This window comes from Mytilus galloprovincialis, chromosome 1, assembly GCF_965363235.1.
Source record: "Mytilus galloprovincialis chromosome 1, xbMytGall1.hap1.1, whole genome shotgun sequence".
NCBI classification, from domain to species: Eukaryota; Metazoa; Mollusca; class Bivalvia; order Mytilida; family Mytilidae; genus Mytilus; species Mytilus galloprovincialis.
The window spans coordinates 12,997,250-13,014,543 of NC_134838.1; the positions used below are offsets into that span (position 1 = coordinate 12,997,250).

Genomic DNA, 17,294 nt, shown 5'->3' on the forward strand with positions numbered 1-17,294 from the left:
AAAGACTGTATCACGAAGGATGTGTCGGGGGTAGTTTAAATTACTTATAAAATAATCTCTCTTCGTACCCCGAAATTCAATCACGTATTTGAAAATCAATCATTTTTTAAACAAGCTATTAAGTTATCAATTTGGACCCGGACATTGCAGAAAATGCTACCATTCCGGCCTACCTGAAATTACCCATATTATAATATAATCTGCATGGAAACCCTCTGTCTCCTGTAAATATTCCCGAGTTCTGGGACTAAATTGTCTAACAGATACTTATCAATATGTTTACAGTAACGGACGACCTTTACAAGAAAAAAATTAATAAATGGCATTAGTGAATTTAACATGTATATTTAACAATGACTTATAAGATTTTAATGTGAATGTGAGCAATTGATTTTGCCTATTGATAAGGAACGTTCCGTTTGAAATTGTCCTGGAGTTCAGTATTATTGTGATTTTACTTTATTAATATATGGAAAGATACACAATTATCGATGATTTGTTTAGGCATGTTTTATCAACTTCTTGATATTCGAATTCCAAATAGTGTAAGCAACTTCCAAATTGACCCTGAATACAAATACATGGGTAGTTGGTCATACCTTTCTTTTTTAAATCGGTTTTGTGTTCGTTAAAATGAGGTTCAAAATCGAGAATTTCTGAAATTCCATTCAATCTTTATTTCAACCTTATCCCTAATTGCCTTATCTAGAAATTTCCTATAATTCAGTTAACCTTAAGATAAGTCTGGTTGTCCTTTCATTAGACGTACTTACTTTACAAGTATTCTATACACAGAAGGCATTTGGTCTAATATCTATAGAATTTAGAAAACCATCTTATGGATTAAGAAATTGAGGCGAAGGTCTTAATATCTGATGGTTAACATCTTGCAAATGTTGCGTAGTTCTTTACTTTCATTTGAAGATGTATTAATTATGCCCTATCACGCAACTTTCCACAATTTCAGTGATGTTTTACATCTAATATATCTGCGTAAAGGTGAAATTGAGAATAGTATCAAAACCAGATTTTCCCCTCATATCTGGAACTTTTCCTGCACATTAACACATACTTCAAACTAGGGTCTATGATAAACAAGACGATTTCAACAGTAACATAAACTTCTTCAACAGAGCTATGAGGAACAACGACTTAATTCGAAGCTACAATCATGTACGGTCATTATCACGAATTTAATTACACATAAGTGTAATAGGTATAAGAAGATGTGGTATGAGTGTCTATGAGACAACTCTCCATCCAGGTCACAATTTAAAAAAAGTAAACCATTAATGGTCACTGTGGGATTACACATTAAACAACAAAATAACTAATGTAAAACAATTCAAATAGGCAAATCAACGGTCTAATTTATATAAAAAATGAGAGACGAGAAACACTTATGTTTAAACAAGTCAGGAATATGGCAGTTGTTATCTTATTGTTCGTTTCTATGTATGTTGCATTGTTGTTTGTTTTTGTACTAATGTGTTCTGCTGTTTTGTTGCTATTCCTCTTTTAGTTGATATGTTTCCCTCGGTTTTAGTTTGTAACCTGGATTTGATTTCTATCAATCAATTAATGTCTTTTAAACAGCGGTATACTACTGTTGTCTTTATTTATGATCCTTATCAATAAAAAACAACTACTGATCAACAGGTTCCTTTCTTATAGGACAGGTATAAACAAATGCAGCGGGTTTAACAGGCGCTAATATGCAATCTAGCCTAAAAAAGTTATTTCATTCTTAGATCTTTACACATTAGAAAAGTCGTCTAATCTATATTTTTAACTGATGTTGTCCTCTTCGCAATTGTGACATTTTCACTGAATTTGCATCCAAATGTTACAATATTGTTTCGGATAAAACCATTAAAACGTTTAAACTCTTTGCAGTTGTTTGAATCTTTACTAAGTCAAGGAATCTTGAACAAATATATCATGTTATGGAGGGTTATTTGCGAAAAATACCAGTCGAGGGATTGTGAAATTTCCCAAGCCGCTAGTCGAGGAAAATTTAGACCCAAGACTGTTTTTTTTCGAAAATACCCCTCCATAACATGATGTATCTGTTTGATTACACAGAATAGCGATTTGGATTAAAACTGTTCGTACAGATGAAGGGAAATCGTAGTACCACACAAATTTAAATTATTGCTGCCTTTAGTACGTCACGTCATGGTTTCTATGTGTAAACGTCATTATTATTCCATCATTAAATCATTCATTTGTATGTAGGGCTTTTTTCACTTTCTATCATGTATTTCTCTGACATTTTAGTTTACAGTTTTAGTTTTAACTCAATCAATAGTGCTCAGCCATGTTGTCTTGATAATCGGGATAAAGTGAGAAAGGTTCTGTTTTGGCCGTAAGAGGCCCCCGAGGGTAAAAAAAGAATATCCAAAATGGCAAATCCAGCGACAGAGAGGGTAATTTGAGGCAAATTCAACAGCAGGGATGAAAAATAGACAACTTCGTTTGAAATGAGGAAAATGTTAGAATATGCCAAACACTGTCTAACAACCAATCAAATCCGGCATTCCTATATAAGGTGTATTTAAATGTTCAATATTGTCATTTGTTGATGTTGTTTATGAGTGTTTCTCGTTTCTGTTTTATATATATATATATATATATATATATATATATATAAACGAGTCTAAATTGAAAACTACGTTCAAACCTATGATTGCGTTGGATAAAAACCGCAATTTTTATACGTGTGCATGTAAAACAAATTTCGTTGTAGAAGGGTCTAAAAACAGCACAAACAACATTTTCCAAAAGACCAAAAAAGTGAAAAAGTATATTTAAACAAAACGCATTTGACTAACAGGTCGAACAAGATGTAACAAAATGGGTCTTATTATAAATTTAATACTAAACAGAAAAAAATTAACTTGTGGCCACGATGTTATGCCACAAACATACGGTGTCAATATTTAAGTACACCAGATCCGGATTTCGACAATAAATGTCTCTTCAGTGATGTCAGGGATCGAAACAGTATTTGGAAGGCCATATAAAAAGTACCCTCATTTTTAGAAAAAGTACCCTCATTTTTAGATAAACTCTAGAATTTTAAGAGTCAATGTAGGATGAACGGATCATATTAACCGGAGGGAAAATATGATTCAAGCCCAAACGAAAAAATATAAACAGTCTAAATTGAAAACTACGTTCAAACCTATGATTGCGTTGGATAAAAACCGCAATTTTTATACGTGTGCATGTAAAACAAATTTCGTTGTAGAAGGGTCTAAAAACAGCACAAACAACATTTTCCAAAAGACCAAAAAAGTGAAAAAGTATATTTAAACAAGGCTCATTTGACTAACAGATTGAACAACTGATGTTCTTTAACCCTGCTGACTGCCATTGGCGATTGCCAAATATATATATATAGATTAGAACGTTAGTTTTTCCGTTTGAATGGTTTTACACTAGTATTGTTTTGGGGCCCTTTATAGCTTGCTGTTCGGTATGAGCCAAGGCTCCATATTGAAGACCGTACTTTGACCTATAATGGTTTAACTTTGTACTTTTTTTGGCCTTTTTGACTTTTTTGGATTAGAGCGTCACTTATGAGTCTTTTGTAGACGAAACGCGCAGCTGGCGTATATACAAAATGTAATCCTGGTATCTATGATGAGTTTATTTACTTTGATAAATTGTGACTTGAATGGAGAGTTGTCTCATTGACACTCATGCAACATCTTCCTATGCCTATAGCAGGATATTATCTCAGTTTTATTAATGATCTCGGAGATATAGAAAAAAATTACATTTGAACAAATTATTTTGTTGTGATCCTGTCTTAAACGATGGATTTACTACACATACACATAAAAAAAATCCAAATTGATAACTATTGATCAAACATTCGTTTAACAATATTGTCTTTAAAACTTTTATCACTTTTTTTAAACAAAAATGATCACTCATCATAACTTTTTCTTTTTCAATTCATTAACTAAATGCTGCAAAATAACAGGTAATCCGGATCAATGTCAACATCAAACTTGACAGCCATTTAGAATAAAAATAAGAGATATGCTATCTACAAGAGTTCAAATGACGAGGATGAAGCATCAATTCGACACGATGAAAATTTAGTCAGCCACCTCATATCAATTTGTACGGAAACAACTGGAGCCGAAATACTAACTTAACTAAAAATAATTGATTTTTTTTGTAAGAAAACAAAATAAACAACTGAACTTCTAATGGGAGATTGATTAGATTAATACTGATTTCTATTATAAATAGGTCTATGATTAACACCTCTGCAGTTGTTTCAATCAGTCACGGGGACTATCTTAAAAGTTGTTAAAACTAGTGGAATTTAGAAACAATTGTTGTTGTTGAAGAAAATTTTTAAATGAAAAAATAAAAATGCTTTTAAATTGATCAGATTTGTATGGGAGATTCGATTAATATAGAACACTATTTTTGTACTAAACGTCTAAAGACAGATGTTGAATGCACATGCATGGCGATTATTAACGACAGCGTAGACTACAATTGATAGATTTACATCCAAAAGAGTTGATCGAATTTTATATTCGTCCTATCTGCAAAGACACATTATTACCTTCTGTGGAATATCTAGTTTAGGTTAATTTATCCACCATAACTATAATCGAATAGTGCTCTCTCGGTCATTATGTTCCAGTTATAATCTAAATATCAGCACTTCCAAATATTTTTGCACGAATTACGAGAACTAATTCGTGACTATTATAGAACTAGAAAGCTTCAGCAGTTTTATTTAGTAATTGTTATTATTCCCAAGGCGTATATGTCTCTCGTACATTTGAAAAGAGAAACACCCATAGTAGATTTTTGTTTTAGAAACAGTGCATGCTATATGTGCCTGTAAAAAAATCAGGAGCCTGTTATACAGTGGTTGTTTTCCATTCTGATGTGTTAACTTTTACCATTTGATTATTGACTTTCCGATTTGAATTTTTCTCGGTATATTTGTAATATTATTGTTTACTTGAACATCAGGACATAAAAGCAAAATTTGATAATTTGTATTTTACATTTTTATTTTTATTTGTAACATACAATCTTAAAAAAAAACAATAATTTCGTTATTCATGTATTCAACTTTTTGACTAGATTCTGTGATTTTGGAAAACACAAAATAAAATTCAATTTAGCATTTAGAATATCCTGCAACTGTTTTAAACTACAGCAAGAGAATAAGTATAACATGATAATAAATGCATTCGCAACAAAAATATGATATTTTATAATTCTAGATTCTAGAACCAATTTAACAGTTTGTATAAAATATTTGTAACAGTTCGTAAAACTAACTACAAGGCACCAAATTATAACATTCGAAATAACAGAATATCCAAACCCGTATTGTAATCTCCGATCTATTAACACAATATATATTCTACCAAGTCGCCTATCTCTGGATAAGCACCTGTGTTAAAAGAAAATTAAATATTATAATATTTGTAAGTTTACCTTCTATCCCGAACAGATGACAGCACAGGTATATGAATAATTTATTAAGCGTATTTCTTAACTACAAAAGTCCCGTATAAAACAATACACAATGTATGGTACCGATTTATAGTATCAAAATTTCATGTGTATTCTTACTTTAATTACTTTTTTATTTGATTTTCTATTTTCTCCAGTTGGGAATGACGATATTGGTTTCTGTGTTATAGACAGAGGCGGTCACCTTATGTTTACAGGTTGTTCATAAATGTCCTGATTCAGAACACTCAGACAACTCACATTGCCATGATATCGAACCTGATGCTTAAGGGGACTGTTGAATTTTGAAAGTTGATATGAGGTGTTTTATAAAACATACATTGTGTTTTAGTCAAACCTTACAACATCATTTGCAAAGTTTAAGAGTTCAAAGACAATTTTGACAACATTGGGGAACAGACAAAAAGACGATTATGAGAACAAGCTGATAATGATTTCAAACTAGATCGTGCCCGTTTAAAAAATCAACAAATTTTAAGAACATCACTAAATGGTCCAAGAATTATAAACGCAAGCAGAACTTATCACTCAGAACATATCTGAATGTTAAATTCTTAATAGACTCATGAACTTTTGCTTTCTTCAAAAATCATAATTATACATAGATTGATCAATATTTAATTGATTATTGTTACAAGAAAACTTACTTATAAGAATATGTATGTAGGGGTCTAAACGACTAATCGATTGATCGACAGGATCAGTTCCGCCTCCTATAATATTTTGGTTGTGCCAAAGAATTCGAAGCTCACTGAGATCGAGCTTACTCCGCCAGAGCATATGTATTTTTTTGAATTCGAGCGTCACTGATGGGTCTTTTATAGACGAAACGCGCGTCTGGCGTAGACAAAATTTAATCTTGGTACATGTATCTATGAAGGGTTTATTTCAAACATATCTGATAATACGATCTTTCATACGTCTTAAAGAATGTAAGTGCATGCTGATACAAATTAGATGAACAAGTGATAATAATATAATTACCAAATTGTGTGAAAAATAGTATTGTTGCTTTCGTTATTCTGTCTTTAGAAAATCCCATCGATAAGGCTTCTCCAATTACTTCGTCAGAAAAGAAACATGTCCCTTAATAGAGGTAGAATTTTGTCACAATTTGTACAGTAAACTTAACGTCCAAAGTAGCAATTTATATTTTGTTTCCTAAAACAAACGTAATAATATACCATCTTGATATAACATACGAATAACGACGTACCGAAAAAGAACATAACTTGTACTTAAATTTTGAGATAGATTCCCTATCTCACATATTCAATTCACTTATACTGTACATGTTTTCTACTTAATTTACCAATGCGTTAAAAAAAAAGACTAACTATGTTACACGGGACATACCCCAGTTTCGACCATATTATCTCAGATGAAAAATAGGTCATCTATAGGCACAACACTTTTATTTAGTATGATTTATGTATGAATAGTTTGGTTTCTCCCTGTGTCTCATATACGTTTTTACATGATAAGGTTTTTGAATTTGATTTACAACACAATTTGAAGATGAAATGAGAGCTCTGCAGCTATCTTTTTATCCGGAGAACATACTTTTTAATAGAAATATGCACATATTTGAAAACATTTCTTTTTGACTGTTTAAGCTATGTACTATCATAAGAAACAGGTTAAGAAGTCAGGTAAAACAATTTAATGACGGAAGAAAAAATAAATGTTCCGGGATTTTGAACATTAAGTTAAGATATAAAATGAATGCAAATTCCAAATGGTCGCTTACATCGATTTTTAAATGAGTTAGTAGATATGTATCAAAATTATTCTGTACAGCAAAAATGTTGTATTATTCAAATAAATTAAAGAACACAAAATCTATTTAAATTTTGCCTGAAAATCTTTTTGTAAAATGAAAACAAAAAATGTAGAGACATAAATCATGTTAACTTATACAACCACGAAACATCTTTTTAAGAAAATATATAAAAAAAAATGTAAGACGTAATTGTATGAGTATATTTAGTTGTTGGTTAAATAAGAACATTTTTTTAACAAAACCTACCTCTTGGTCTCCGCACATTTATAAGAATACTTCTTTCGCAATATAGTCTAGTTTTTCTCGAAGCACTCCACAGCTTGGCCTGTGAAGTCTTGCAACTTCATATATTGTCCAAATGATGTCTAGAAAAGAAAAGTAATAAATTCATTTCGTAAAACATTTTGTAATGCTCTTCGTTTATAGATATATCATGAAAAACAAACACACAAATGAAGTATATAAAAGCAAAGAACAAAACCAAGGTCAATGTTCTTAAAAGTCCAAGAATGTTTTTATTAGATGCTTCTAAAGAATAAGAATCTTGGTTTTACATTCTATGTTCCAAATGAGGATTTTTTTTAGTTCAGTAGTCAGTGATTTGGCACTGACAATGTGTAAAACATACCTTTCTGAATTTCTCAAGTTAAATCAAGGAAGGTACAAACAAGAAGTTCAGACGCATAAAAAGTTATAACAGGTCGTTTTCATTTTCTAGTGCCTGTTGGAATCTGCCACTGTTATATTGATAGTCACAGAAGTTTAATAAACCAAAAAACCCAGAAGTCAACGTTGACGGGTTGTAAGTTGCTGATTTTAGAAAACCGTTATGTATCCCTATTAGTATATAACGTTTAATTAAAGAAAATATGGTAAATAACGATCTCCTCAGAAAATTCCAAACGGAAAGTTCCATTTCAAAATGAAGTCAAAAGGTCAAACACATCGAAAGAATGGAAAAATAACTGTCATTTTCCTCTATTTTTAAAGGTTTCTTTATGTAGAAAATGATTTATTAATCCTGGCTACATAGCTTGGAAAACCTCTCACATGTTTGAAATTTCCTTAGAATGTCATTATATATTTACAGCAATGTGTGAACAAATAAAGCAGATATGTTTGTTAAATAAAGGCATCAGTTGAATACCGATGTTCAAAAGTCAATATTCGATTGAGAGAAAACAAATTTGGGTTACAAACGAAACCCGATGAAAACATATAACTATAAGAGGATAAAGAACAACAGAATTACAGAAAGTGCAACAAAAACAAACGGCAAAGACAAAGAAACGAACTATTTTATAACAAAAAAATCATGATGAATCTATTAAAGATGTCAAATGAGAAAATGAATGGTCGGTGTCTACCTTAATATTATTAAAGTTGTCACAAAAATGCATGCGAAATCCACGGGGGGGTAACTTCGATATTTTCTTGGTAGGGGTGTGCCATTTTTGCCTCAAAAACGTACCCATTTTAATATAACATTCACTGAAATTCAGTACCTATAGTTATATAAATATTTAAGAAAGAATGACCTATACTTATATACAATATTTAAAATATGAGCCATGCTTATATAAGCACTAACTCACCGGGGTTCATTTGGGAACTTATTTGAAAGCACTTTGTTTGAAAGGTGAACTTTCAAATGAATTGATTTAATTTAATATAATAATTGGCCATTAATAATGTATGATTCTCAATAGCATATTTATATATGATATGTAGATCATACCCCGAATCAATATATAGTTATCAAACGTAAATGCATTTTAATATAGGATGTCATTAAAAAGGAGGGTCATTTTTATATAAAATCTCGCAAAATTATGACCCATATTTTTGGCACATCCCCGTATACCCAATAATAGGAAGTTGACCCCCCGTGGCGAAATCAGCGGAACAATTGGCGATAAAATACTGTGAAGTTGATTGTTTGCTTGATTGTGTGATTGGCTCTTTGATGCTGAACGTGCAGTGCCAAATAGTGCACGCATGTTCAGGTAGAGAACAAATTCACAAAAATAGATAGGGTGGCGTCGGAGATGAAGATGGGGTTATTTGAAATGCCATTGGAAAATGAAAGAATATGTAATAGATAAGACATTATGGACGCCCACCTACTGACTCTGCAAAGAGTTGATGCAAAGGTTCCTAAAGTGTAACGGGCTTCTACATGATGCATCGGATTTAATGATCTTATTCTGATCGGACATAGGCTTACTACTTGTACATACCACACAGCCGAAAGGACATCTCACTTTTGCAAGCGTTCTACGGCAGATCGAACATGTCGAAAGAAGACTTAAGTGATCATATTTATATTTCGTAGCCACTCATTGTGTGATTTGGGAAATGAAAAGTCTTGTTACAACTGTAACAATAACCTTGTAAAAACATATAATGAAACTTTCAAAATGGCGGACTTTGCAAGAAATAGTTATGTACCAAACAAAACTGTTTATCCTAAATAAATAAGCCGTACTATCGATCAGTGTGAAATCAGTATTCTATCAGCGAAAAAAAGCCTTCCCATGAAAATTCAAGTGGTCTATTAAGACTTCCATGTTAATTATGATTTAACTGAGTATTGTTTTTTGTTTTGTTTTATGTCATATGAAAACGTAAACAACTTATTCCATAACATTGTAATAATATAGGGTAATTGCATGAATATTGGGGAAAATTGTCCCGAGTAGAATTTTATATTGCATTAGCTTGCGAGTGCAGTTCTAGGGGGGACAATATCCCCAATATTAATGCAATAACCCTTTTATTGTAAAGGAATATAATATTTGAAAGTAAAAAATGGTTTAAACTACGATTTTATCGTTGATGACGTCATGAATTTTGAGGATTTATTGCACGCTAACTTTTGGTTACTTCCTGTGGGAAATATTATATTGCTATGCAATAACTTTAAGTGTTTAGCACACTCACACCACACCAAGTTAAGATCAGTTTGAACACGGCTTATGTCAACAAAGATTAACTAAATGCCAAACATACACTAAATACACAAAGGGCATAAGTAAAACTGAAAGACAGGAATACAAAAATGAACTACAGCACTAAAACATAATGGCGGGATGAATAAAACCCGTGACCCACCAAAATGATGTTACCATAATCCACGTAATTAAGGTGAGAAACAGCGTCAGTACCTAGAATCTTAACTTCATTTCCATCATGTATGACTTGTGAAGTTGATATGAAATATTTATCAACAAGGTCTTGGTATCTTCAAACGAACTTTTTGAAAAAGGACTTGACTTCACAAAACCCTGGTTATATATGAGGATATATTAATAAAACCCAATCAGAAAAGATTGAATTATTAATGGAAGGAAAACCATGACAAATGAAGGTATTTCGACTATTGAAAAATAGGGCGATCTGGACGTAAGAGGTTTTTATATTGTTGTTTTTGGTCTTTTTTGTTTGTTCATGTAGTTTTGTTTTATTGAATTTGCACTTCATGGTGAAAGTGTATACTGTAAAAACTGTTTTGTTGTCGTCTATGATATATTTATCATCAACTACAATAACTTTTTTGTTTGTTTCTTTGATAGATTTCTTTGTATTTTTCTTAAATTCTTTTATCCAGATGCGTTCTATGTATAAAATTGAGAATGGAAATGGGGAATGTGTCATAGAGACAACAACTCGACCATAGAACACACAACAGCAGAAGGTCACCAACAGGTGTTCAATGCAGCGAAAAATTCCCGCACACGGAAGTGTCCTTCAGCTGATCCCTAAACAAATACATATACTAGTTCAGTGATAATGAACGCCATACTAAACTCAAATTATAAGCAAGAAACTAAAACCAAAATTAATACAAGAATAACAAAGGCCAGAGGCTCCTGACTTGGGACAGGCGCAAAAATGCGGCGGGGTTAAACATGTTTATGAGATCTCAACCCTCCTCTATACCTCTAGTCAATGTAGAAAAGTAAACGCATAACAATATGTGAATTTCAGTCTAGTTCAAGACAAGTAGAGAGTCTGGTGTCAGAAGATGTAAACAAAGAAAATAAACAAATGACAATAATACATAAATAACAACAGACTACTAGCACTTAACTGACATCAGCTCCAGACTTAAATTTAACTTATTGAAAGATCATGTCTTCATCATATGAATATCAGGCACAATCCCTCCAGTTAGGGTTTAGTATCATACTATCATATCATATATGAGAAGAACATAACCCGTGTCATGCCACAAACTGGTTTTTTTTCTCATAAATACATGTGTTTAGTATGCACACAGTTGGTTTAGTTGATGTACATTTCAATAATACACAGATGCCAAATTAGTCTCACAGGACTCTTGCATGTTTTGTTTGAAAAGGCCTATTTGAAAAATCAAATCGTTTAGTGGAGTTTTAAAATATTGTACTTGTACACTGATTTTTACATAAGACATAAGACATAAGACATTTTATTTCACTAAAGCCCCCACATGGGGTATGTTAGTACAACATTGTTTAACAAACAATAGAAGTGTGAACATATTTACATTAGAACAACATGGTTAACAAAGGTGCAATAATAGTATATATATAATTAATACAAATATTTGACAGGAAGTACAAATTATAGTAACATGATTAAGCACATGTATTAAAAGGTTTTAATAACACTTTTGCAAAATTTTGCTATTCCAGTAAGTGTAAATAAATTCTTTAAATTTTAAAACATTTGTGTTTTTACATATATTTAAAGGTAAAAATTTAGCTCTTACATTGTTGAAAAAGGTACATTTGAATAAGTAATGAAACTCATCACCAAGTTCATTAGCATTACAAAGATTACAATGTCTTTCAGATCTATCAATATTAAAAAATCTGCCCGTTTCAATGGGCAATTTATTACTAAGGCAACGGAATTTACATAAATATATTCTTAGATCAGATGGTAACACCGATAAATATTTCTCAAAACAAAAATCAGACTTGTATATTCTGTAATTAAGACATTTTGCAGAATTCATAACATTATTACTCCAGTTCAACATAAATTTATCACTTAAACATTTCTTGACATTCTTACTAATATTATCAGATTTAGCAATTATTTGATCATCCCACATCAAATTAAATCCACATTCATATAAAGTATTTTTAATTTCTAACAACCATTTAGAGTGGTAGATACCCCTATTAGACCTTTTCAATATCTCTCGACACCTACAGTTGAGAACGACTACGACAGGTAAAAGGTGAAGGGTCGTCTCAAAAATTAAAAAAAAATGAGATCATTATTGATTTTATTGCTTTCAATCATTGACACTGATAAAACTTGCCTACAGAGTCCATGTTTTTTTTAAATTTATTATAAAGAAAAGGATATACTTTAAGTCACATTTCATCTTTTAGAAGTTTAGCTTCTAGCTGTCCTGGTTGAATTTTGAAAACGAAAAGAACAAATTATGTTTTATTGTAGTTGATATTTAATTATACAATGATTGTGTCGGTTAACAAGGGCGGCACATGTCTGTTAGTTTTGGCCTTGGATGCCTCAATAACTTACTCAATACTTTGTATCATTTCAATTCACCAATTTGGTGTTCCACTTGAATGTTGTATTCAACAATCACTGCTTAAATGTTGTAACATTGAAACATTAAATGTTGTAACATTGAAACATTAAATGTTGTAACATTGTCAATTAAATTTTTTTTTCAAAATTCATCCAGGAAAAACTTTACCTCGAACAAGATATCTTGAAACGTTGATAAAAAAAACAATAACAAAAAAAAAAAAGACGTGATATTTTCCTTCGACCTAAAAAATCAATATGTAATTATGTAAAAATTGAATATGTACATCAACTAAGGTAAAGATCGGTGGAAAAACACAAAGTTGGTCGTGTTCTCAAGTGTGATACGGACGGACGGACGGTCCAGTATTCTTTTTCATTTTTGAAAAAAATCTTATAAGCTTTTACACCAAAAAATAAAATCGTTATTGGCATGCGGCAAATATTTAGCGAAAGACTCACATAATCACAAAAGTGAAGAGAAAATGGGTTAGGATTCTGAATGATTGGAATATTTGTTTAATCAATTCAACATGAAATGTCGTGCAAATTCATACGAAATAAGAATATTATATGACAGAGACATATGTATGGTGGACGGATCGGACGTTTCCCCTTTTCGTGTTTTCGGGGAAATCTAGAAATCGAGAAAGTGAAATCGAGAAATTGAGAAATCGGGAAATCGAGAAATGAAGAAATTGGGAAATCGAGAAATAGAGAAAGCAAAAACGCAAAATCGAAAATTCTTTTCGCGTTTTCGTGTTTTCTCTTGCGTGTTTTGGCGTTTCTGCTTTCTTGATTTCTCGATTTCTCGATTTCCCGATCTTTCCCGATCTTATCTGTTTCCCATTTTCTCGATTTCCCTATTTCTCGATTTCCCGATTTCTCAATTTTTCGATTTTGCTTTCTCGATTTCTCGAATTCCCAATTTCGCGTTTGCAAAATGAAAGGAGAAGTCACGAAAACGCGAAAAGGCGAAATAAATGGCCGCATCCGGCCTCCATACATATATTTATTTATTTATTTGGTTGATATATATTCTTACACTATATAGTCAAAACAGTATAAAACCGCCAATCCAATATGATACGAAATGATAATCACGATGGTTTTTGTCTTTGAGACGACCCATCCATTTTACTTGTAAACTGTAGGTGTCATTAGTCGGTGTCGAGAGATGTTGAAAAGGTCTTTTACTAAGCTGATACAATATAGAATACAGTGTGTATGAATTTTTTTCTCTTTTACCACACATGATACGTTGCCAGAAACCAACCATTCTAGCTTTAATAAGAATATGTAATGGTATTCTACCCAATTCTCCATAAATCATACAATGAGCAGTACTTTTACGATAGAGAGACATTTTCAATTGAATGGTTTAATGGTGAAGAATTATACCAAAATGAATGGTTCTAAGACCTTTGTCATCAGAGGGATCGTTTTCCCGTTAATTTATTTGCAATGTCAACTGGTCTGAATAGTACGAACAGTTCATACAAATACAATTGCTGTCAAATTGTATTAGTTTGAAAGATGATTTGTAGACATAGGCAAGTGGATTGTAATTCTACCGGATTTAATTCAGTCTTGTGATATCTGTTTTATTTGATTTTGAAAGAACTAAAAGTAAAAAAACTACCTTTGATATATCATTTCTATAGGTACACGAAGGACTTGCAACCTATTCAAGATGATAAAGCAGAATCAGATAAAATTTTCAATTTACAATACACTAAAAGGAAATATTTATCCATATAAAACAATACACGTGCTATCAAACTTTTTTTAAACAAAGCAGTTAGTATTAAACAATCATTCAGATGTAGACATCAATCATATCCGGATTAATGAAAATCTGTGTACAAACACAACTAATATGATCTATACTAATGTGAACAAGGTTAATATAAGGAGCCGGATTTCGATGTATCTTTTACAAATTTAAAAATTAATTTTTAAGAAACGAAGCAAAAAATATCTTTCAGATTTGATAAACAAACTCACTCAATTTGACCTGCTTTTCAACTCCACAAGAGACGCATTCAATAGAACCGTCAAGCTTTTTTCTAAATCCTTCTTGTGCAAATATCTTTTCTGTAGCATTTAGAGTTCGGGAAAAGGCAAATGTTGCTTCCCGAATCTCCCTCTCCAGTAATCTCTGGAACAATGGAACAGGTAATGTCGGCATTGTGTCTGAAATAATGAAAACTAAACACTGAAGCTTTGTTAAATAAATGTCTTAATTTAGATACAAAAATCGCTACATATATACCATAATAATATCTAATAACAAGCTCATCAAACCAAATGATACAGCAAATACGCAAAAATGACCGACAATCGTTAATGGTAAGCTTTGTTTAATGGTGGTGCAAACGTCATTCTGTAACATTATTTGATGTATAATTAACAAAAAAGAATTATATCGTTGAAATAAAAAGAAAGCATTGCAAAATCATGTTGTCTTTTACTGTTATCTTTTTCTACGACAGTCTTTCATAAATCTGTTATGATATGAATACTCAGAGTTACCTCCCATACAGCATGGATTTGAATTATTAAATGTTATTAGTCTCCCATTTAGAACAGAGTGTATGGTGGTAAAAAACATTGTAAGCTATATTTTTTTCTGCGAACAACACAAAAATCGATGGAATTACAAAACTGTTTACACCCATGCAAAGACTGAAATAAGAAAGAAACATAGGAATTAAGACTAATTGATCAGCATTCTTCAATCTCGTCCTTGTAAAAACCAAATATTACAAAAAAGGGACGAAAAATACCAATGGGACAGTCAAACTCATCAATCTAAAACAAACTGACAACGCCATGGCTAAAAATGAAAAATACAAACAAACAACAGCACACACGACACAACATAGAAACCTAAGGAATGAACAACACAAACCCCACCAAAAAACTAGGGGTGATCTCAGGTGCTCCGGAAGGGTAAGCAGATTCTGCTCCACATGCGACACCCATCGTGTTGCTTATGTGATAACAAATCCGGTATATAGTCTAATTCGGTAGGTCATATTCATGAAAGGGAATGGGATTGTAGTAACGACATAAGGAACATATCCCATATCATTTGTGAAACGGTTATTCCATAACGGTCAACAAACTCGTGATGGCGTCCGTAAAATTTACGAAGGGATGATTTCAACTTCACCATTTAGAACTCTTGGTTTAATAGCTTTCTTGTGAGCAGCAACCCTCTATCAAGAAAATCATGATAGGAAATGCAAGTACGGGAATATCGTATCAATTGGGAGATATATACCCCGTATGCAGGTGCTGCTGGAATGATGCTACTTAGAAATGGAAAGTTCCCAATTGGAAAGCTGAAATCATCTCTTTTGTCGTAAAGTTTTGTTTTCAACCGACCCTCATTGTCAATTTCTAGATGTAAGTCAAGATATGAGGCCAACTTAACTGTGTCTGTAGTATCCTTTATCTCTAGCTCGATTGGATAGATGCGTTCCACATAGTCACCAAATTTTGAATTATTTAGTGAAAGAACATCATCTATATAGCAAAAAGTAGAGTTAAAAGATATTGCTAACTTCTTATCTTTCTTCCTAAGAAGTTCCTGCATGAAGTCAGTCTCAATTTAGTCTCATATTTATGACATCAAAAGAAGCTTGATAAAGCTTTACCCTTATTTTTTTTACCCCAATGTGTTGTGTTACAATGACGGAAAAGTATAAGTTGCAGTGTTTGTTCATTGTGTTGGTTTTGAAACCATCAATTTACTAGCATGTTATTGACTAAGGTAAACACATATGTGCACGTAAAAAAAAGATTTCATCATTTGACCATCTGCATACACAGAACAATTTATCAAAAAAAGGTTAAACGATTTTGTTTTGTCGCCTCTTTTGTTAATGAGAATGAATTGCATAATCACAGATAGGTTGCATGATTATTCCACTCCTTATTTATAGCTGACTTTCATGTTCCTTTATATCAACACATTAAATACCATGTTTAACTAATTATGCAAAAAGTAAGTTTTGCTATGACTTTTTACGATGATTAGAAATGCTAACAATTTTCAAATACATTTCAAATCCTTAATTCTGATTTAAAGTCCAAAAATGAAATCGTCAATTCGAAGCCGTGAACATTAACATGTCCAAGATAGAACAGACTAGCAGATATACATATAATTGTAACACTAGAAAATATATATCAGAACTGAACCAATTAAAGATGAAGTCCTTTAATCAGGAATGTTTAGGAATAGAACATTTGCAGTACTGCAATTTCTGAAGCCTTAACAAATGACATGTCCAACATAATAAAAAAAAAAACTCATAATGTCTTTTTGAAATTTTCACACATGTCTGTCTAAATGTAAAAGACTACAACTTTCCAAATTTACAAACAATTCGTTATGTTCTACACAATTATTTTCTGGATA

General features: G+C 31.8%; 1 long non-coding RNA gene across 1 annotated transcript; it reads right to left on the reverse strand.

The window, feature by feature from the left end:
* Positions 1 to 5,095: 5,095 nt before the first annotated feature.
* On the reverse strand, positions 5,096 to 15,054 carry LOC143070704 (uncharacterized). The gene is made up of 4 exons (XR_012976677.1): positions 14,870 to 15,054; positions 7,556 to 7,674; positions 6,511 to 6,612; positions 5,096 to 5,443 (listed from the first exon to the last, which is right to left on the reverse strand). It is a non-coding gene; the product is annotated as an uncharacterized LOC143070704 (long non-coding RNA).
* Between the last annotated feature and the right edge of the window lie 2,240 nt (positions 15,055 to 17,294).